We start from the raw sequence: 24,558 nt of genomic DNA on the forward strand, positions 1-24,558 counted from the left end.
CATGATAACCAAATGTTTAAACAATTGTTTAAGCAAAACTTTTTCAAATATTAAGTATATTACACTTTAGTATACTACTAAGTATACTATAATGGTATTTAATTAATTAATATGTGAAACACGCATGTGTATGGTATTGCTTTAAATATACTTAGTGCCTCTCATAGAACAGTTGTTTACATTTTTAATTACTATCTCTAAATACGAGTTGTTAACAATTAATAATAGAAATAGAATATTAAGACAGCATTATAGAATGCATAGGTGTCAATCTAAGCATATACTGTACTTCTTTGTTTAAAAGATGGTGGAAACATTATTCAACTTGCATTAGGATTAAGCTATCCTGAACCTGTTCATGTGGGTTCAGTGGGGATAACACCTCACCCAAATGTTAATATTTACTGAAGAACTTGTTATCTATATTGGAACAAAAGGGGGGGCAACGTTGCTTCTCCAAGGGTCCCAATCTTGTTAATAACCTCTGTAGGATGGGGGTAGGGAGGGTAAGTTTAAAAGCAGGAATACACTTACTGTGAATTCTTCATACCACTAAAACACCACCCAACTTTCCTGTTTAAAATAAACACTGATCATTTCATCTTTCATGGCAAAAGAATCATCTGCAGACTTTTGCATACAATAAAAGTGTGACAATGCAAAACCAGACACACACTAAAACATAATTCTGTCCTTTGCAATTTTCACACAGTGAAATGATACCTCTAAATTTATTCCTTGACTTATATTTATAGATTTACTGAATATGTGAAATGTATTAGAAGTTTTGTGTAAGTTACTGGGCTATAATTATGTGTACATTATGCGTATTTGGTGTGTGTAGAGTTAGAACTTCTTCCCTTATCTTTAATTTATTTTTATTTTATACCCTTCTAACATTTTTTATTTAGTCTTAAACTGTTTTGATTACCATTGCAAGGGCATAATCTACCCAGGGGTTCATCCATGATTCTGTTGTCACCATTGGGAATGTTCTGCCTCTGGTCAAATGGAGATAGTGTCTACCAACTTATTAAGTGATTGGACAACCTTCTGGTTGTCCTTTTCTTCCAGAACTCACCAAATGTACAGGATCAGAGAATTTTAGAAATAGGGACAGGGTCACCAAAAATTAAAAATAATATGATGATCCTGTGGACTCCCTATGCTTGGAACCAGAAGTGATATGATGACCAGACGGTTAGGTAAGAGAATGGAGTTCACTATGGCTGCAGTAGGCAGCTCAACACTTTATACCTGGGAGTGGTAGATTGTGGATGTAAGAGTTATGTATGGGACAGTGAAAGGGTTAAATGACTCATAACGTAAATGCCCTGGTCCGCTTAACATGAAATAGGTTTAAAAAACCCCACAAGAGAACAGTGCCCCTAGTGGCCATTTTAAGAAAAGTTGCAATTTGTTTGATAAATTAACTAGAGCATCATGGACTAAGACAGTGCTGGCTAACCTGTGACATTCCAAGTGTTGTGAAACTACATGTCCCAGCATGCTTTGCCAATATATAGCAGTTTATTGGTGTAAGGGTATGCTGGGACTTGTAGTTTCACAACACCTGCAGTGTCACAGATTAGGCAACACTGGACTAAGACATACATCAAAAAGATGTGGCCATGGGTTTGATCCTGCATAATATATGCTTGGAGTTTGTTTGTTTGTTATTTCTGTACTAGCATGGAATTCTTTTGGGTCCTCATTTTCCCCCAGTGTAAAAAGATGTATTTGTAGATGTGATGAAACTCATTGAAAATGTGCTTTTTATCCACATGTGCACTAGAGTGCCTGCCCTAGTACTCATTATGACTATATACATTCAGTATGTGTGCTTTACATTCCCTATAGCATGTCTGCTTACCCCTATATTGTGTTTGAATATCCATTTTAATATTGGTAACGTATGCGATTGTGTTACACGGTACTTGAGATGTTCATTGTTTAATTATGCTAAAGTAGTAAGGCTGGGAACACACTACAGGTTTTTTATCTAATGATCGGGCCAATCGCGCAATCAACGACCTTTCAGTCCGATATTGCATTAATGTGTACGCTCCAACTATCAACGATTATCATTCCAAAGCACATTGTATCATTTGATTTGATTTTTAAACTAGACTAAAAATCTTGTTCAATAATGGAATTATATTGTTCCAAATCTGCAGTGTGTATGCAATTACGACCAGCAGTGTAGACGGATCTCTATGGAGCGTGAATCTCAATATTTTCAGCTGATGGTTATGACAGATGAAGAGCACAAATCTGATGGCAAATCATGTAAAACGTCAACAGTGTGTACACAGGAATCGACATGCTGATTGGGACTTTCAGTCTTGGTAAAATCATTAACAATACCAGCCCAGCCTAAGTAGGTGTATACTAAAGATCTGTAGAAACCATGCATCAATAATTAGATTATCAGATCATGTAGAGCAGACTATTATTTAACAGAAGCTAACTTTGTTTACCTAGAGCACTGGAGATCTAGCTAGGGGTAATGTCCCCACCTCTGTTCCAAATCTAGCCAGGCAAGTGTTATGCTTACAGCACAATGGGGTGAATAGCCAATGTTACACTATGCTGTAACCATTTATATAGATTGCAATTATTCTGCCCTGCTATGACATTGCTATTTACCCACACATTACAGGCTAACAGTGAGAGACTGTAAGATTGTGCTGTTAGCTGCATTTCTAGAGATGTAAACTAGACCATATTTGACTGACAGCATCCCATCGTTGATCATGAATTTTAGGAAGTTTTTAAAACCAAATCACCAGATGTAATGTCCTTTGGTATGATAAAACATAATCATGGCACTCTTGCAATAGCTGACCAAAGGGTCTATTATCGTGTGATCTACATGATAATTGCATTAATGTGTACAACGCTTTAGGAGTGTATTCACAAGTCAGACACTGTAGCTCTCTGTGCCTGATTTAATTAACTTAATTTGGAAATGTGTATTGCCTTCAAATCATAAGACATGGAAATAAGCCAAACACACTGCCTGAGGCTATTCTGGGGGTATGGGAAGAGCAGTTTAGTGTTCAGGGAATAAAAATATCTGGCTGGTGTAGAAAGTAATGGTCCTGCAGCTGACTGAGGAGAAGAACTGCTAGGACCCTTGTACTACACTTGTGCCCATTAAATATGCTTGTAACTGTTACTCCTGTACATATGCTGGTTTTGTGCCTGTTGTGGCTGTTCTTTTCTTTTAATAAAAGCTACCATTGGGAAAGTTGGATATCTGCCTTCGTATAAATCTTTACCCACATACAAGTAGACTTGATATGCTGATCAGCCTCGGGAGACCCCGTTTCATCACAATAGGTTTACCAGCTCTGACCATATTTAAGTTGAAGCTGATCTGATATGAATCTGGGTGTAAGTATGCTCTGCCTAAGTATGTCTTACGTAGACAGACAGAACAGACCAGTATATGCACAAACGTATATACAATATAAGATCACATCAAAATGCATAAAAAATATTATATTATAAAATATATTTTAAAATACATTAACAACTATTTACAGTATAATCATTAATATAAATATGGATTTTCAAAGATTTTTTCCCCCTTTACATTCAGTACATAAATCGAATAAATTCATACAAAAATATGTTTTCAATACGTACTGTACATACAATGCATTTATATAGTCTGCCTTACTTGCATACACATGTTATGTGCTAGTTAGTAGCACCCATACGTGTAGTTTTTAAAACAAAGACTATGCCATGTCAGTCATCACTGTCAGTTGGCACTTACACCGCCCTGTAGCTGGTGCAAATGATACGGCTGAAACCAAGAGTACTTACGAGAAACCCAGGACTTGAATCTCCTGCATCTGCGTTGGAACGCGCTCAGCAACGCTCTGACTGTACACTGTCTATGATCGTTCTCTCCTTCTCTTCCCCATTCCGCTTCTCAATTTGTAGTCTTTCTTAAGTGTCATTTGCGTTCGGACATGAATTGCGCTCATTGGCGCATTAGCTCTGAGCATGCACCTGTAACGGATTTACTGGATTCTCTACTAACCTTGATTAACGCTGGCTTACCTGAGGTGCGGAGTCTAACGATCTCCCCGGTATTCACCAATAACCGCCGCAAGGCGGGATGGGCTTTGCTGCCAGGAGTCGCAGGTCGCGGTCCTCAGGTTTTCCACAAGGTGTAGTACAGCGGAGCAGGAGCAAGATGAGAGTAGTCGGACAGGCCGAGTCGGTACACAGGCAGGCAATGCAGACAGAATCAGGAAGCGGTCTCGGAGTTAATCAAACCGGGTCGGTACACGGGTCACAAGAACAGAAGCGAGGTCAGCTAGCCGGGTCGGTACACAGAGGACAACGGAATCCAGAGGAGTGAACAAGCCGGGTCGGTACACTGGGAGTCAATACACACGAAGCAGGAACAAGGAAGGACACAGGAATCAGGAGCCAGGAACTGGTAAGTTGCTCTGACATTCTCCAAGTGTCAGAGCTAGGTTTTTATGCAGAGTCCCATTTGAATTCCCCGCCCTGGTGGTGATCATGTGACCGGCCTAGGTAGCGGTCACGTGATCGCTGAACCCGGAAGTGCGGCTTCCGGGTCCGACGGAGCGGCGGGGGAGCGTGGAAAGGTAAGTATCGTAACAGCACCAAGCAATTTCACACAAGATATGCAACGCCCAAACATGAATCAAGCCCATAGTGTGCATTTTTGTGTCTGTGGTAGAGAAATTTGATTGTAAGCTCTCTGGATTGGTGATAGACATGAATTCAATTCTAATGATTAAATTCTGCATAATATGTTGTCATTATAGAACTAAAAGTCCATAACACACAATTTAAAAAAGAAGTAATAGAAGCAGTGAAAGAACATCTTGACAACAATTTGACACAATTCTACATAATTAGAATACATGTTACAACTTCAGCACTAAAAGATGACATTTCCAAGGCAAGGGTCATTAAGTCTTGTTAAAACTTTCAATTGATATCATTATTTAAAAACAAAAACAAAAAAATATATCTCTTAATACTGTTTTCTTCAGTTTAAGCCAGTGTATTTATACACATTATCTGTATGCTCAACTTTTATGTTTGAGTGCTAATATTTCATTCCAATCTATAAAACATCCATGAAATGACTGCTGAGTTTGGAAGATACAGCACACAAGGGATTAAAGTAGTGCTTCATTACTAAACTCAAATTTTACTACGGATAAGCCTGAAGTTTTATCACCAAGGTGTCTGGCATACATGATTAATCAGTGCTTTGTGAGTAAACTATATATATATATTGCTTTGTTAATGCTTGCCTGTGAATTTTTATCATATACCTTTTGGAATTTAGAATCATTCTGAGAATCCACCTACAGTAAAATAAAGGCTATTAAGCAACTTACAAGTAGTAGAAGGAAGATACAATGTTATATTAAATAATCTTTTTCAAGGTCATTTACTTAGATGACAGCATTGACATTTAATGCTTGACAAACTGAATGTTTCACAGGAGTAGCATAAAATCCTAAATGTGTTGCTGTCGAGAAAATTGAAAGAATAAAATGACAGTGGAACACTTTAATTCCACTTGATTAAAATAAAATTGATAAATATGCCTTTTTAATGTTTCTATAATTCTCATAAGCTAAGGTATTTGTTATTACTCTGTTATCTAGAATACAATAAAAATTGTGCATAGTTAACAAAATAATTAACATTCCACGAAAGATAATCAACATAACAAAAATTACAGGTAATATATTGGACAATTACCAACATCACATGACCCCTGGACATGATCATAATCACTACTTCTAACGCTATTGAAGAATATTTTGTCAATTTTGCCTCTAAGCTGCATGGTATCATGGTCACTGTTATGGTCTTTGCAAATGGACCACAATCATCAGTACATCATGCAGCCACCAAATACAGTATGTTGTCCTCACCACTGCCAAAACTGCCAATGATTGCTTCTGCTGGGTGCATACTTTGCTGTTAGGGGCTCTCATAGTTTGACTGCTATGCCTTCAGATAAATAATTTTTTGTCCTTTTATGAGTCAGAGTGCAGTGGAAACACTCCCAGATGAGAATTCTTCAGTTCTTTTTACATTGAATGTAGTGTTTTCAAATTTGAGTAATTCTCATTTAGTAGAAGCATTTCCCATAACATAATGCATCAATTTGTGTTAGGAGCAAAGTCAGGGACAATTATACAGGTTTTTTGGCATTCATGGAAAATTCTGCTTACTTTTGCAAACACTTGGCATATCCATTCCCTATTTTGTGCTCTGCTTATCATTCTTCTGTCTGCCATGGTTCAATGGCCAACACTTAGTTTTTTTAATCTCCTGCCCCTCACAGTCCTGTGCCTACTATAGCTCTGTTTCCAGCACGGTGACTAAGTGATTAGCACTTCTGCCTCACAGCGCTGGGGTCATGAGTTCAATTCCTGACCCTGACCTTATCTGTGTGGAGTATGTATGTTCTCCCTGTGTTTGCGTTGGTTTCCTCCGGGTGCTCCGGTTTCCTCCCACACTCCAAAAACATACTGGTAGGTTAATTGGCTGCTATCAAAATTGACCCTAGTCTGTCTGTGTGTGCATGTTAGGGAATTTAGACTGTAAGCTCCAATGGGGCAGGGACTGATGTGAGTGAGTTCTCTGTACAGTGCTGCGGAATCAGTGGCGCTATATAAATAAATGGTGATGATGATATTAACAACAGTACATATAGCCATGTGTCCTGCAATGTAAGTTTCATGGCCAACTTGTGCAGGCATGTTCCCTTCTATGCACTCTTTTACATTAATATGTCTTCAGAAGAATTCAAAGGTGAGTTAAGACAATAAAACCGCATTTTGATTTCAAGTATTAAGCCAATGTGTTTCTTATCTAAGCTGTGCAGGTTCTTCTGAAGAGACTGCAACAATGATTTCAAATGATGAAACTGACGTTTCAGATAGTAAAGTCAAAGCAGGGAGACTGCTAGGTTTCACTGTTGCTGCAGAGCTGTATACATGTTGTTCTTTTCTTGTGGACAGCAATGATGCTACACATAGAAATGAATGGGTTGCACTGGTTGTAAAATAACATTAAGATCTACAGCTCGAAACACTTATAAAAGCAAGCATCCCATATGAGATAAAGGAAGCAGGGCTTAGGGGCCTCAGAATGGTTTGAGTCCAGGGCTATTGACCTGTTACCCCCCCCTAAAACAACCATGATGAGAAACCACAGCATGATCAATAGATGACTTCCATTGAGCTATAAGGGAGAGGGATGGATAGCACCTTATTTCTCTTCTGGCCCTCCACGTAGCAAATGAGGGGTTCTTGGGACACTTTCATATCCGAAGCCAGAAGCTTTCATGAGTTACACACACTGTGTCCTTTGAAGTATGAGGAAGGGGAATCCATCCATTTACAAAATTGAACTTTATCTCTAAGCTTGCGATAAGCAGACTGATCCTGAAAGAATCATTTTGATAAATATATCTCCCAAGAAATGGAAATTGCGACACTTAAATATAATTATTACTACAATTGTGAATCAACTTAAAAAAAACAATAAAAATAGTTTTTATGAATGCCTTTTTACAAATGTTGTGTAACCTGTAATTTTACAGGTCTGTAGTTTTTACATTGTAGAAAAAGATATATTGATCTATATTGTTAATCTGGATAATTTATCCAACACATAGAATGTTATGCTAGGTAGCATAAAAACATTTTCAAGCAGAACAATTTAAGCACATACTGTATTTTCTGCCTAGTAGTGTTTAAAATTCAATTTTTGGTGCCTGGTATAAACGGAGAAGAAAAAATGGTCAAATGCCACAAAAAAACAGATATTGCGAGTTGAACCTGGGTCTGAATTAGTTTAGTTCCACAAAATATGGCACTGCAAAACATCCAACAAAATGCAGTGTTCATCTGCTTCTCACTATTATTTTTACACATTTTGTTACTGTGATATTTTTTTCTGCATGTTCATATCACTTTATGGTGAAATGTATATGCACAGTATAACATATACAATAAAAAAAACATTATTATATATTCTTCCTGAAAATACAAATATTCTCTTTAAAAATACAAATTACAATAAATCTTTTCTCTAACTATGCCATACTGTGGAAGATTTTCTTGCAAATAAATGACATTTATTTCTCTGTTATCGAAAAGAACAGTGACATAGAGATCAATTTCTGCTAGCTGTTCATGAGATTCACAGCATCTCCCACGCTCAGTTTACAAATAGATAATTAGCAATAGCATGACAGCAAATGTTAGGACATAAAATAAATAAGCTGATTAGTAGTCTTCTCTCCTCTACATTTATTACAAACATTTTAGCATAAATTATATAGTATTTTATTTCTACAGTGTTAGCTATTTAACTTTTAAGGCATGGATAGTATATTATGACCTAAAAATATGTTGTCCATAATTAAATATGACAGAACGCATCTATTTATTGCCCATGTTAAATGTTAAGTATTTATTAAGCTTTCCTTTTCATGAGTTAGATATCCTGGTATAGATGTTGACACCTGTTTCAAAGACTAATGTGAGAAAATTATATGGTTTTGATATACAATCCCTAGGGGAAAATGTATCAAGCTGCAGTTTGTGTAAAATCTGCAATTTTTGGTGGTTTTGAAAACCGCAGACATGAAAGGGCGAACTGATAGAGAATCGCAATTATAAAAAAAGCCACATTACAAATCGCCATTTTCACTTTTAGTCATGATAAGAATGCAAAGCATGATATGTATCAGTCAGTGGTTTTGCAAACAGCAGAGAAACAGACAGAAAAATAGAAGTGGTTCCAATAGGAAAATTTGTTTAAACAGCATGCTGTTTGAGCTATCTTGCCATTCATAACATAAGAGGGGGCACAGTTAACTTATGAATTATGGTGCAAGCATTTTTTATTGAGTAAATTGATAAAATTAATTTATAATGAATATTGTTTCATAGGGGGATGTTTGGGAGAGAAGGGTGCCAGGCATGCTTTTGCCTGAGTTTCCGAACCAGCTTAGCTAAATCGCTAAAAATGTTACAGACAATTTCTGCCTCGATTGCTTGAAATTTCATCCATTACACACTATCTGGCAGCTAAAGGTTTCATAACTGTCTAGTCTTAGAATACATGTCAAAAATTGGTTCTGTGTCTTTGCAGCAATTCTTTCATCTGTGGTCTAATTATCTTCCACACAATGCATGAATCACAAGCTGGAAAATATTTAATAGTATGTAAGATTAAACTACTCAGTGGTCAGAGAGGAGAGAGCAATGGAGAGTCACCAGGGTTTTGAGTACTTAGGTATTTTATAAAACATGTAGGGAAACTTTGTAGTGAAAAAAGAGGAGGGCGACAATCTATTTGTTATATATTCAAGTTTATAGGGCAACTCTGTACTAAAATTAAATTCCTTATGCATTTTGTTCTGCACAGTGTTTTTTTGAGTGTCTCTGTTAAGCACCCCATACTGTGATGTGGACCCCACTTTGTACTTCTCTAATATTACTCTGAATTGGGAAAGCATTGAGCCAAAAAGCAGCCACATAGCAAATTCTTGAGTGTTCCATGCGAGTAGGACAGACAAAATCCTACAAGGGATCTGTTCGATATTTCCTACATGGTAGAGCCAGAAGTCACCTCTAATCACTTCAAGCATTTACTGAAAGAAAGAGAGCTTATTTAGCAGTGACAAATGCACAACTCACTGTGCATTTGTCTACTGACTTTGGAACGTGTTGTCAAAAGCACAGTCTGCGCCCATCAATCAGTGCAAGTAACTCAGAGCAGAAAACAATAGTCCTCACTGTTAATTTAGTACCTGTATATTAGGGGACTCCTGAAGAAATAGCTTAGAAAACATGCTGCACACATAGCGTAAGAGACACTGTCAACACGAGAAGGTACAGTGCAGTGTGATAGCTGACACTGACAGAACCAGGCACTTGCACTGCTGAGTCGATGAAACTTTGCCTCCCCTAAATAATACTATTTTCAATAGCACTAGGACTAGCCCCCCCCCCACCACCACCACAAAAATACCCAATCATCAATAGTTAACTTGGTCTCATGGTGGAGTCTCACTGTCTCACTCAAAGCTGACCTGATAGCTTACTCAACCTCTGATCATCCTGACAGCAGCCTCGTGAGACTACTCTCAGCCAAACCCGGCTCCACGATTACACTTCAAAGTGTGATCCTCTCCACAGGTATACCAGAATGGTCACCTGTATCATGCTGGCAGCATCAGGAACAAGATATTTCAACATCTCACAGTCCTCAAGCCTCCCTGGCACTACTCCTGAACTCATGTGGCTGACAACATGGCTGTGTTATTCATGCTTGTGGCCTATCTTCCACCAACCCACAGCATTAGCGCCCTAAACCACACGTGTACCCATCAAACCAGTCACTACTAACATCCTCTGACAGCCAGTGTCTGGAGCTGTTCCCGGGATTCATGTAGTATAGGCAGAACCGGCCGTAGATGACTTGCACTCACATAGGCTGCTAAACACCCAGCACTGGTGAATGTGAGCTTCTTACCTGTACTCTTGAACATCGATTCATCCAACATGTCCAGTAAAGTGCTCACTATTTTACCTGTTTACTAACTTAGCCACTTTTTAATGCTATATGCTTATTTGTGGTACCATTGAGTTAATGACAACCATAAGGGCCAGGATGATACTCTGCCAGCTCCCTCTATTGAGGCTGTGGATCCATAACCATAAGGGTCTCCCTAGGCACCCCATTACACTGGATGTGAGAACGATTGAACAGCCTGTCCACATCTTGGGCTGTCCGCTGGGCTCTATTGCTCTGCAGTCTTCACCTCACTGTCTGGATTCCCTCTGAACAGATGCCATCACATTAAGTGAACTTCCAGGGCCTACTAGGAGAATTGGGCCTTCTACCACAATGCTCATCTGGCTTTCAGGGCAGGGATTGTGGACACAACACCAGCTAGGATTGACACTTCCAGAGACTGGTGGTGCAGAGTCTAAGTTACTACTGATATTCACCAGAGCTGCCAAAAGGAGGGATGGATTTGGCTGCATATAGTAACCAGGTCACAATCTACTGCGCTGGACCTTAGCGTGGTGTTTGGAGCGCTACATATTAGGTAAGGCAGAATGGTTAGACTAGATATGGTCAGCAGGATACAGGTAATACAAAACAGAATTAGCAGGTAGGGGACTAGTCACAAAGCCAAATGTAAAAGCAATCTGGCAGTGCAGTACAAAGTCAGAATCTAAGTCTCATGAAAACAGGAACAAGCTGGGTCAATAATCAGGAGTCAAGTAGCAATCAAAATAACACAACCAGGAGCTCAGAACAGCAAAGCTGATACTCTGACTGGGGATGACAGACAGAATAGGTTTAAATAATGCATGGTAAAATACCCACCTCTCTGATGTCAGTGATCACCTGATCTCAGTGAACTTGCATCAGCTGTGCTTGCCATACTGTGATGTGAAAGAAGTATACATTGTAAATTGTGCCACCATGAAATAATAAGTGTTGCCTCATCATAATTATTTATTGCAACCATTAGCAGTCAAATAATATTGTCCCATTCATTTCATTATAAAATAATAGTATCCTCTTAATTTTATCATAGAATAACATTTCATTAAAAATTATTTTTGCCCCATAAGTTCATTATTAATGAATCTCCCCTTAATTAGTAAATAATACTTTTGTTATGCTTCTGTTATGTTATGAATAGCAAGATAGCTTAAATAGCATGCTGTTTGAGCTATCTCATCTATCATAGAAGGTCTAAAAAGAACCTATCTTTTTTTTTTTTTTTTTGATCCTTATGATTAAATCACCGGCGGTTTAAGTATTTTGAAATTGACATATGTCACATTTGAATTTTGGAACTCCAAACTGCTATATAATAAATGCTGCAGTTTTGAGGTTATGTGGTGATGTGCAGCGGTTTCAAAACTGCCTGAAAAAATGCATCTTGTTACATTTCCCCCTTAGTGTCTCAATCATCTTCTGTTTTGACAACCAATTTATCTTTTGCCTTTTTCTCACCTATTTAGAAAAATAAAATCTCTCCTTTTTTGCCTCCAAATCACACTTTACTACCTTTCACATGTACATTTGGAGGTATCAACATGGCATCTCATCACTCAGGGACTATGAAATCTGAAGGTCACCATCAGCCAGGTATCAATTGAGTGTCTTTCTTGTGGAAGAAAATTTGTTACACCACTCCTGGACATTCCAGACTTGGGTAGTGTCAATGCTACAGTAAAATATATGTGCATACATATCTTTAAGTGCAAAGAGTACTAAAATCTGGTCTATGCAGTGCAGCAGTTAAATGATCAATTGGACTCCCTGTAGCTACAGTTGGCACTGGTATCCACTCTCCAGTCAGATATTGTAACAATTTCAGAAGTAGGATTCCTTGTGTTAACCTATATTGACGCTGGCCGACCAAGGGTGCGGAGTCTAACAGATTCCCTGGTTTTCACCAAGAACCGCCACAAGGCGGGATGAGCTTAGCTGCCGAGAACCCTCAGGTCGCGGTCCCCTGACCTGCCCCTAGGTGTAACACACAATACTGAACACAGTAGTAGAGGGAAGAAGCACTTGGTAGCATTCGGAGAAACGGAATCTGAATAGGTACATGAATGGTTAATAATAGGTTCTGGTGGCAGCTGGAGTGTCAGAACAAGCCGGGGTCTGGTACACAGGCAGACAATGAGGTACAGAGTCAGGAGGCAGATGGATGGTCAGAACAGAGCCAGAGTCTGGTACACAGGAGGGCAATGCAGTAGCAGAATCAGGAGGAAGATGGAGTGTCAGGATGAAGCCAGAGCCTGGTACACAAATGTTCAATGAACAGGATAGCAACTCAGGGAGCAAGAGCACAGGAACTGAACAATGGCCAGGAGTCAGACAAGCTGAGACACTTGTTGCTCTGACACTGCTATAGTCTCAGAGTAAGGTTTATATACTCTGCAGAAAGACTATGCCGCCTCCCAGCCATGATCACGTGACCAGGAAGTGCTGACTTCTACACATAGGGAGAGGAAATTAGCAACACATAAGTGTAGAACAAGTAAGTTGTGACAGTTATGCAGAAAATAAAAAAAACTGATAAAACAGGAGGTCAAGAGAGTCAATACCATAATAAAATTACAGAACTAAAAGTATTTGCTTACTCATAAATGTAAAATGTGCACCATAAAATCAATAAATTGGAAACAGAAAGCTGCTTCACCATGAACAGGTCCAAATGGAGTGAGTATGTTGCTCTCACAAGAGTGAAACTGGAGGTTCCACATATGTTCCAAAGCAAATTCCCAGAAACTCATGTGCATCTTACCAGCTAAAACATGATTTATGTTTGATATTCTTTATATTATTTACATGTTCTAACAATTGAGTTTTCAATTTTGGTAAGAAGTTTCTGTTTACAAATCATATGGACATGTCATAATGTAAATCACATATCCACTCACATTCACACTTGAGATACAAACTTATTACACTTGGAAAAAACATTACAGGCCTTACAAAATAAACAATTATAACAACCTGTTGCAGAAAACTGTGTATTAGTCATACTGGATATCATACAAGGGGAAATAATTTAAGATTAGTAACTTTTTCATATATAGCTGAAGATTTGTATTGCAAAAACATTGTACAATGGGATCTTAAAAGAAAATATTCCAATGTTTATTAAAACTAGTACTATATTGTGTATTAAATAAGCTCATTATTAAAATATTTTTTTTCTTATTTGATCTAAACAGTTTAGTCCAATTTAGTTTACTCTGCAAATGACTTCCTAAAAAATATCATGTGTGCTCTGAAAAAAAAATATGGACGAGTATTAAGGAATATTACAGTATTTTTCCTGCGATGTCAATGTTTTCAGGCAACCAGGTGATTATTTATAGTTGATATAACTTGTTTTCAAGTACAAATGAGTGAATTTAAGATTGCAAAAACTACTTGCCCAGATCCAACAAAATGTATTTAAGGATTCCTGGTCCCCATATCATTAAAATATTGTCAATTGACCTTTACATAGCCTGAAACAAATCCAATTAATTCCCACCAACTGTACATAGGCAAAGGAGGGCACAACGCAAGTCCCCATGCCTATCCCACATGCCTGGGTTCATAAATTGCCCTCAAAAAGAAAATGATTATGTGTAGTATAAACATTTTGAAATCTAAAAAAAAACAGTGATGAAAATGTGACATTATTTAATTTTAAATAATGTGAAACTACTTTAATCCATTTTCACGTGGAATAGTTGTGTAAAGATATTAAAGGAAAATGTATCAAGCATTTTTTTTCTAGCGGTTTTGAAACCTCAACCCATTGGTACACATCCTTGGTGGTTTGTGTTTGGATAATACATCTGGCAGTTTGGAAGGCAAAAACCACCATAGAAGTCCCTTGCTTTGTGATGGTTTAAGTACGGCAAAACTGTCATCAGTTTAAAGGAAAAGTGCCCATTGTAAACACACTCAATTTTGGGCACCAGTTTGTATATGTGTAAGGGTCTAAAATATCTATCTACTAATGAAAATACATAAAATGGAATTTCAAACACCCACTTAGTAGCTAGTCCAGATGGCAACAGCCATTAAGTCTTTAACGTTGGATATTAAAGAGCTCAATTCTAACATTGTCTCTGCATCTGTCCAAATACAGCATGCTAGTATATCAAACTTACCAGGCCAATCTAGTCTTGTCTAAAAGTTGCCAGACAAGTACAGCAACAACAATGCCAACTACTTCATCAAGGCGTAGTGTGTAGACCAGGAAGGGTCCAGGAAGGTGGCAACATTCAAGACCAAAATAAATCAATTTCGTACATGCTAATGATTAACATATGTTTTTTTAAAATATATCTATACAATAGTGTGAAATGGTTATTCTCTAAATAAAATTTGTTACTTTACACTTCTAATGGCTATAAGTCAGTTAGAATGACACACAAAAGACAGATTAGGTCTATAAACTTATATACTGAGTAATTATGTTAGATCATATGTTTTTATGTACATACCCAGTAGCCATCTCTATGGGATCTGACTGTTATGAAACTTGACCTCCTGATCTGAGAGGGGGCCCAGGGTTAATAATCAATGGAATATATGTGCATTCCAAAGCCTGTGGTGACCTTGACACTTGTGATGTTGATACTCCTCCCTCCTCCTCTTTTCTTCAAAATCTAAGAGCATGTGCTGGGCATTAAAAAATTTAAGGACATTTCCAACAATTGCCATCTTGCCACACCCAGAGTATTAGATAAGTTTTGAGCCCTTTTTATAGGCATCATAGGCTTGCATAGGCCAATACCTGACATTTTTAGCAATCTTGCCTCTCAGAACCAAATTATTTTTTGTTGGGCAATTTGTCTGGTAGTAAAACTGCTGCTTGATGCCTCTCACACTTTGCATTCGTGTCATGGCTAAAAGTCAGGAGGCGATTTGTAATGTGGTGCTCTTGAAAATGGTGCTTTTCCAGTAGCATTCTATCAGTTTGCCTTTTCATACGTCTATGACTCGATACATTTACACCTAAACATCATCAATGCTCTCCAATATTTGATTTCCTGGCCCCACCCCAACTTTCTCCAAAATGAAGGATTTGTGTATATGGACACTTTGAGAGCAAAGTTCCAGCTAAATTTCATTCTAATAGAGTTTCATGGCTGAACACGCCATTTTGCAGAGCTTTGTTTCATCATAACACATAATGCCACTCCATGCTGGTAAAACGTTAGTGGTAGCAGCAAATCATTTTTTTTTTTTTTTTTTTACAGTAATATCTATTTTTTCTGTACACTGATAAAAGATTCATATACTAGGATTCTCCTAAATTATTATTATTCCATGTTTTACAATAATTGCTGTAAAATATAAGATATGTAGACTTTTGAGTTAAACATAATATTGTGCTTTATCAGCATGTTTAATGGTCATAGTTATCAATTTAGTAGTATTGATCGCAATGTAAATCTTGTTGTGTAGAAAATGGGCTAAATTAACCTGCAAAAATATATATATTCAGTGTAAGCACTGCTGCAGTTGACCTATGCAATTAAACCCAAGCCCCTATTCTACTCAACAGCATTATTTTAATGTTCGGAAACCTTCTTTCTGGGGTATATATATCAGTAGTAAATTCTCAAACCATAACTCACTGGTGAAATATAGTTGTTGTTAAAGCCATGTAGCCAAAAATAAAAACTATATCTTATAAATATTCTCTGATCTAGGCTTGAAAGAGCACTAAATAAATGTAATTCACGAGAGAAAATACTTTGTGAAAATATTTCATGAAAGTGGGCTGACTGGTCTACAATTAATCTTAGAAAGCTTTGATGCATATTCCAAATAGATCAAGCCAGACGTGATAAAACAAATGGGAAAAGAAAAATCCCATACAAAAAGAAGAGATTGCAAAAAAGGCCAATTCTCAGATATGTTCCAATATTGCACCCCAAACTCTTTCCCAGGTAATAACATAGAAAACACGTGCAATGAACAGCGACTTACACTGATGTGAATGAGTTCTCTGTACAGCGCTGCGGAATTAGTGGCGCTATATAAATAAATGATGATGATGATGATGATGATGATATGATCAATATTTCTTAAAAAAAATGCAATTCTACTTAAACATTGAGACTGAATGGTGACAATTATCAGCATATTTTTAACAACATCAGTGCTCAGGATGACTTGGGATGCCTGTGCGAGCTGCCTATATACAGGGGTATCCCACTCCATATTTTGATGAAATTTAAAACCAAGACCTAAACCCCAGCCTGATTTTTCTAAAACCAAAACCAAAGCATGAGTAGTGTAGAAACAAAAGAAAAACAAAAAACAAAACATCAGCAGTTTTCTCATCTTTATATAATATACTTTTATTGCATTTCAATCTCGGTATCATCTTTAAAATGTGTATCTGTAAATGTTTCTTCCTAATTGTACAATGAACAACATTTGTAAATCGTATTTTTGCATGAATTGTTCATTTATAAATTCCATTTAATCTATTGCATTCATTGAACTTCTTTATTCTCTAAACAATGTGTTCTTCATTGTCATTCATAACAACCCACCTGCCATGTGATCTATATGGATGCAGTAAATGAAACAAAAAGCATAAAAAATTCATACAACTCGTAGAGAAAGAACGTATATCACTTAGGGTAGTAAGGCTCTGATCTTATTGCAATGCCAAGAAAGATTAATTTCTAAGTGTCATTGTCAGGCTCCAAAGGTTAATGCTTCCTCTCTTCTTCTTCATAAAAAAATCAATTATCCTCCAATGCAGTATAAATACTGGTAAGTAATCATTTCTGACTACAACAGAAGCCACCCCATTGGTTTAAATATTTAGAATTCTAAGTTGATCTGTTTAAAATCAATCTGAAATTATTATGGGTTGGTTATACTGATAAATGAATTAAGATATAAAATACATATTGCAGCAATGTAAACCTGAAGATTTTTTGCTGTCAAAAAAATAACACAGAAATGTTATTTTTATTTAGACACTCTGGGGCTGATGCAGAGGGTGAAAATGCCAGTTTGCTTAGCGTATTTTATGTGAAATTGCTCTGCGCATGCCCATAAAGTGGGCTCACACATATGCACATATGCAGACTTGAATGATTTTGACACTTACACCAGTCTGCACCTGGATAGGCAGGACAGGGGACGAAAGGTGTGTTCTAACATTGGCCAAGTATAGTAAAAGCCTGTTTACGCAAATGCAGAGGCAGACGCATCTTGAGATGAGTACGGCTCTGCATATAGGCGGAAATATGTTTCTTTCCATAATCTTTTACTACTAGTAATTCACTGCCATTTTGTGGCCAACTCTGCCTCAGCCCCACTATGATTTTCTCTTAATAGACAGTGGTAGAAAGTACAATTGCATGTTGCAAGGGATACGTATTGGCTGATGTTTCTACCACATTTTCTCCATCTTTGTGCACACTCCATGCATCTTCATAAGGGCATACATTTTTGCCTCTTTTTGTTATCTGTCTGGAGGTTTGAATCTAAGTTCAGCTACTAGTTCTTTAACTTTCTGTTGAGCAATTAAAGTCCCTTTTTTAGGGTCCTCTGGTGAAAACCAGCAGTGCTATTAGACTCCATGGCTCAAAGGAGCCAGAAGCAGTAACCAGAGTATGTCTATTCCTACACTGATTATATAACAAGCCAAGAAGGGTAATTTGCTGTGATGTCACTCTTCGTCTATCTACATGTACAGCAAGGGTTAGGGAAGCAAGATGGCGGAAACTGTAGTTTTCCTTCTGCCTCATATGGCATATAAATTCTATCAGAAAGGGTTAGAAAGGCAGCATTTAGTCGGATTAGTGGGTGGCCACAGGAGCTCTTTCTCCACACAAAGACTGGCTTTTTGGGTGCATTTGAGACATCTGAAGTCATCCAGTACTTGCAATGGGGATGCCTTTTATACCACTTATGTGCACATAAAAATGTAAAAGTATAACAGTAATGAGGGTAATAACTATAAATATAAACTAGCAGTATTTAAGGTGAGAAATGTAAAAATTGCAAGTAATGTTTATTAATTAAGCTGGTGGTTAATACTGGATGTTAAATGTTAATAGCAGCAGATCCCTGTTTTGAATAGAGATGTTAATTGCCTTCTGTGTTTTGGTTTTGGTTTTGGATCTGGTTTAAGTTCGTGTTTTGTTTTGTTTTTAGCAAAACTGTCCTCTTGTGTTTTGGTTTTGGTTTTGGATCTGTATTTTTTAGAAAAATAGCTAAAATATGCTAAAATCACATAATTTTTTTATTTTTTTCTCTTACATTATTATTATTATCCTCAATAACACTAATTTCCAGTCATTGCCAGTCAATTTTGACCATCTCACAGGTCACAATATTATTTTCATCCACTTTCGGACAGAATGCAGCAACCTGGCTGGAAGCTAAGCAACAGAGCAACGACATAAACACACAGCAGTTCATAGCACATCTAGGAAACATTGCCATACAGCAGTGGCATAAAAGAATAGTGGTGCAAGAAGGAATTGGGCCCTGACACCCACCCTTATGTAAGATATTAAAAAGGACATGTACAAAGCAAGCACTCCAGCAACAAGGAGTGCCACTTTTGAGGCTGATATGCTCAGTTTGTTTGGGCCCCCACAAAACAAGCTACCAATAGCTTAGCTGCCCAACAGTGCGGTCAATGAACTCTTCATTATTAAACCATGTCTGCTTGTGCTGCATCTTTAATCTCATTCTCCACTCTGGATACATCCCTCTCATCCCTGAAGAACTGCCAATCTTATGTAGACACAGGAATGGATATTACAACTGGAGTGGCATTACAACTGCTTCAGACAGATTGTGACACGGAACATGTGGGCAGCGTGAAAATACGCTGCTTTGGACAGAGATTTAAACCAATATATAGATGCAGTTGAGGAGACCGTAATTAAATTAAAACGTGACCCACCGGATGAGATCCCAGATTTAAGATAGCTTGTACATGAGAGATACACTGCGCTTCAGAAAAATAATAAAGAGAAGGCCCTGAGGCAGGATGATAAATATGTCCAGTTTAAAGAACAGCTAAGAGACCTGAGAAAACAAATGAGTATGTTACTGGCCCCTGCAGACGAGGATTTGGAAGATGAAGAACAGGAGATCTCCATCACCCAGAGCACTCCTATAACACAGTTGGAGATGGTGAACCCAGTGAAAGACAAAGTATGTGGTCACACGTACAAGAGAGAAGCAATTGAAAGGATGATTGAAAACTAACTTCAGCTGCACAGCGGTAGCTGAAAGGAAAAGTAGTGCAAGATGTAATTATCCTCAGACTCTGAGTTCTGAGTTGCCCGGGCTAGTTCTAGGCTTATACAGTTCAGGAGGTTGTCACCCCTGATAATCAGCAGCCTGAGTTCTAAGCCTTCCCAGTCCCAGTCTTGATACTATATTCGACTGAGTTTCTGAATTCTTGCAGGTACTGAGTCTCTGGCCATGGGTTCAGTCCCTCTGTTCCTGCATCCAGGTTCCAGTCCACCAGGTCCAGATTCCAGTCGTTTATTTCAACCTGTGCATCTTTTATGGACCAGCACTAGCTACATGAGTGACATAGGAAAGATAGAAGATGTTTGGACACTCAAAGGCAAGTGACTGGTGTCACTGGGATATCTACCAGGTCACATCAGATTTTGGAATATTTTATATCCTGCATAATATTTGGCAAATGACATCTTGATGTAATTGTTACTTTTTATTGGGAAAAATAAAACATATTGCTGTTCGTGTTACTGTTCATAGTAGATCATGTTGGGTATGTTATTTCTGGTCTGCTTATGGTGGTGTTCTACTTGCATATCATAGGCATGGGGCTGTGCATTGTGTGCATAGATCTGTATTTTGTTAATATATATGGCTATATACAGTCAACATGTTGCAATAGTGTGCAAATAATGCATGGCTCACTAAGGCTATATTTGACATACTACACATGCTAATCAGTCCTCAAATAAAAGCATGCAACTTAAGGGTAAATGAAAACTAATACCAGTAGCTGGTATGGTGGTTATGATAGTAAATGGGAAGAGTTAAGATAAAGTAAAATATATTTGGAGGAGATGAAACTTAAGTTGGAATGGTAGAGAAAATTAAAGAGTTTCAGAAAACATGGAAATAAAATGCAAAGTAATCTGTGCTGTTAGAATAACAAAACAACTGTGCAAGTTCTACCAATGAGGAGTTGCTCTGAGGAAAGCAATGGTCATTAGTGACTTGTGATTGCACGTAATGTTTGATGCAGGAAGATTTGTCAGTAGAGCCACATGTCAATGTGCCATATGTAGGAATATGCAAAATATGGTCCTATGCATATGTAGAATGTACATGTTAATGATACATATTAAATTATAATTGTCAAAAACATTACTTTAGTCAATGATATGAAAGGTAGATAGTTAGCCCTTGTTTTTTTTAAAATCACACTATGAGATTGGGAGGAAATATTTCAGAAACATCTGAAAGAAATGTCTATTAACAAAGAAAGAGTCACAATAACCATACTTCTTTATACACACAAGAAATAGCATTTTGCATAAAAAAGTAACATATTTCCAAAAAGTAGTTACATTCACAGCATAAAGTCACATAATGTGTAGATAAAGATGAACAAATGTCAGTAAAATGAAGAAATTGTGATGTATAGTAATATCTTTTATCAGAGATATAATGATCATTACACCATCAAGAAGAATGGATCCAAGCTGTGAGCAAGAAAACATCCAATGCCTCCCATTACAGTCATTCATTTTGTTGCATATATTCTAAATGTATTACAATGCATCATTATTTTTCCACAGACAGCATGCATATACATATTATATATACAGCTGTGATATATATATATATATATATATATATATATATATATATATATATATATATTCATCATTATCTTAGTTTAATACATTGTGGCATGCACCCGACTGTTGATGCATACACAAACAACTTCTTGCTTTGTATTTTGCTTTATTTGTTAGGATGGTAAGTAACTCACAACATAGAGTTCCATACACTTTCTATACCTCTCTACTGTAGCATTTTTTTGGTCCCATGGCAGCAACTTCCGGCTTGGAGACAGTACTGAATTCTCTATTCCATCCTTTTCCTGTGACAAGACTGCACCTAAGCTGGCACTGGAGGCATCGGTTTGGAGGAAAAACCTCCTGGTGTAGTCAGGTGCTTTTAGTACCTGAGAGGAACAGAGGGCTAAGCAAAGATCTGACCAAGCAGCATCTGCAGAGTCAGACCAGGCTAACTGATCTGGGCAACTTTTCTTTAATATGTCCGTAAGTGTAACAGCTCTAGTGGTGAAATGGCTTATAGATCTCCTATAGTACCTTACAAGGCCTAGGAATGTACTTAACCGTGATTTCTTTTCAGGTCTTGGCCAGGTTTTGATTGCTTCCACCTAGTCTAGTTGGGGTTTCACTTGCCCTTACCTGACAATGTACCTTAAATATTTGGCTTCTCTCATATCTATGGCACACTTTTCTGGATTAGCTGTCATGCCTGTGTACTTCAATGAAGTTAGGACCTCTTCGACTTTGGGCAAATGTGACTTCCATTCAGGGGTATAATTCACTATGTCATCTAAGGTATGTGGCTGCATAGACTATCTGGGATCTCAGCAACTTTTGCATGGCCCTTGCAACTCAAAGGGTAGATAGACCATTATACTGGAAGAGACCATCAGAGGTGGAAAATGTGGTATTTTGCTTGGCTGAGGAAGTAAGGGGAACTTGCCAATAGCCCTTTGTTAAATCAAGAGTAGTGAATAGTTACTACCAAATCCATATATGGTTGCTGAGCTTTGACAATTTGATATGGTGCCAGACTCTCAGCCCAAACTTCTGGAGGCCACTTTGCCCTTTTTGTAACTCTTGTAACACAATTCCATATTTACCTTCTTTCACCTCAGACAACGGGCGTCTTATTAGAACCACGGAGTTGACATCATTTGTTATTTCATTCCAAACTTGAGTTTTTGATGTTGCCGTAACCTGACGAGTAGTGGAGTGGAGCCTATCGACAGCCAATTCAACCAAAATTTAAATTTCTGGATTGGTGAAATTGGGCTGGTGCAGGTTTTTCCTAGCAGAGCTGGAGGATCCAGAAGGCCCTTGTTCAGACATAAATAGAAATTGAAACTATCAAAAATTAGTCCTTCATCTTCAGATGCTAAGTAAAAGGGTGTGGGTGCTAACAGTAACACGTGACTGTTGTATTTAACCCGCACCACGGTATGTAACAAATGAGCAGAAGGTAAATATGGTTGCAATTGCAGCACTGATGGAGCAACCTGAGGAGAAGGCAGCCCGACCTCCTAGCAGAATTAAGGGCAGAGATAGCAGCGCGTAAATACGTCCAAAATGACAACATGACAACATTATAGGCATTGTTACAAGAATTATAGACCATACACAGAAAACATCCAAACAAATTTGGACACATATTTGAAAAGGACTCTTGTGTAGTTGTCTATTCCTACTGACTAAAATTTCTTCATTTCTTGATCTTACTTTGCCAGGTTTATTTCCATTTTTTAGGTGGCGGTTAACATTTGATTTGCATGTAATGATACCTTTATGGGAATATAGTAATTAATAGTATTTGATTAAATATATAAATAGCAAAGTGTAACTGCAAGCCCACCTAAAAAAAAAAGGCACAGATCATTCTTATTGTCGCTATATTTGATAAAACAATTATTAATGCTCATAACTGTGTTCCCATAAATTTCTGAATTTTTCCACAATAAGCATTTTGCGGTTGAGCAGCCATCTGGCAAACTATTCAATAAATGCTGACACAATGCATATTTGGTTTGTGACCAAAAAATACTATTAAATATTTAAATAAATATTTCTCAACAGGACGCCAATGCATCCCCCGCCACCAACACCGCCATGACGAAGGCCCATCGGAGGAGGAGCTGGTCCAAGAGGAGGTGGTGGAGGTGGTCCAGGAGGAGCCGGCAGAGGTGATCCAGGAGGAGGAGGCAGCGGAGGCCCAGGAGGAGATTTTTCCAAGCTCCCCACTCCTGTTCCGGAGCAGACCTGAACCATCCCAGCAGCCACAGGTGCTGGTGGAAGAAAGTAAGTACAAGGTTATTGTAATGTTTGTAAGAGTTTTGACAATTTATTTTTATAGTAGAAACACGTTGAAATGAGAAACAGTTTTCCCTTTCCATGATCACATCCAGAGGGCATCCTAAGTACACCCCAAAGTGGAACCTTTTCCTTGCCCTCTTCTTGTCTTGTGTGCAGCTGGTACAGCAGAGGCTGTCTTGAAAATTGTAGCCTGGGGAGTTAGACTCTGCTTGGAAACATTTGCAATGAAGGAGAAAAAATATTTAGGCAAATACACACAATTGTACTATACACTTCTTATATACTACTATATATACTACATTATGTGTTTGGCATAATACAAAACTTTGGCCTGTCATTCTCGTAACATACCATTTGTGCACTCTATGAAGCTTGCAAAATGCATATAAAAACACCTATAGACCTAGCATTTCCCCATATAAGAGTGCAGTTTCTAAATTTTGATATTTATTTATTTGCAGATGACGAGGAGTTGATGGGCCAGACAAGACCACTGAGTCAATGGCTAATAAATTAACTTAACAAACAAGAAAAAAAATACAAAAAATCTAAAAAAGCAAAAAATGCAAAAAATAAAATACCTGACTAAATTACTGAACAAGTTTTATTAAGTTGACTTTAAATTTCTTATTATTATTTTCTAATTAAATTTGTTTATTTTGTTAGAAAACGTTGTGTTTGTGTGTTTGATTCCTTTTAAAAATGGGTATTCAGATTCTTTAAAGTAAACCAGTGGGTTAAAAATAGAGATACTCAGGCTTGGTTCCTCGGAAACCAAACACACCTGAACTTAGGGGATCTGAATACCGAGCCGAGTCGGCTCGATACT

At 37.6% G+C, this 24,558-nt stretch overlaps 1 long non-coding RNA gene across 1 annotated transcript in view; it reads left to right on the top strand.

The window, feature by feature from the left end:
* LOC142157807 (uncharacterized) overlaps positions 1-24,307 on the top strand; it is a 70,864-nt gene extending 46,557 nt beyond the window's left edge. The window contains exons 3-4 of the long non-coding RNA XR_012692644.1: positions 23,493-23,714; positions 24,191-24,307. This is a non-coding gene — a long non-coding RNA (uncharacterized LOC142157807). The remainder of the gene's footprint in view (positions 1-23,492; positions 23,715-24,190) is intronic.
* Positions 24,308-24,558: the final 251 nt, after the last annotated feature.

The sequence above is a fragment of the Mixophyes fleayi genome, chromosome 5 (assembly GCF_038048845.1).
Source record: "Mixophyes fleayi isolate aMixFle1 chromosome 5, aMixFle1.hap1, whole genome shotgun sequence".
Taxonomy (NCBI): domain Eukaryota; kingdom Metazoa; phylum Chordata; class Amphibia; order Anura; family Limnodynastidae; genus Mixophyes; species Mixophyes fleayi.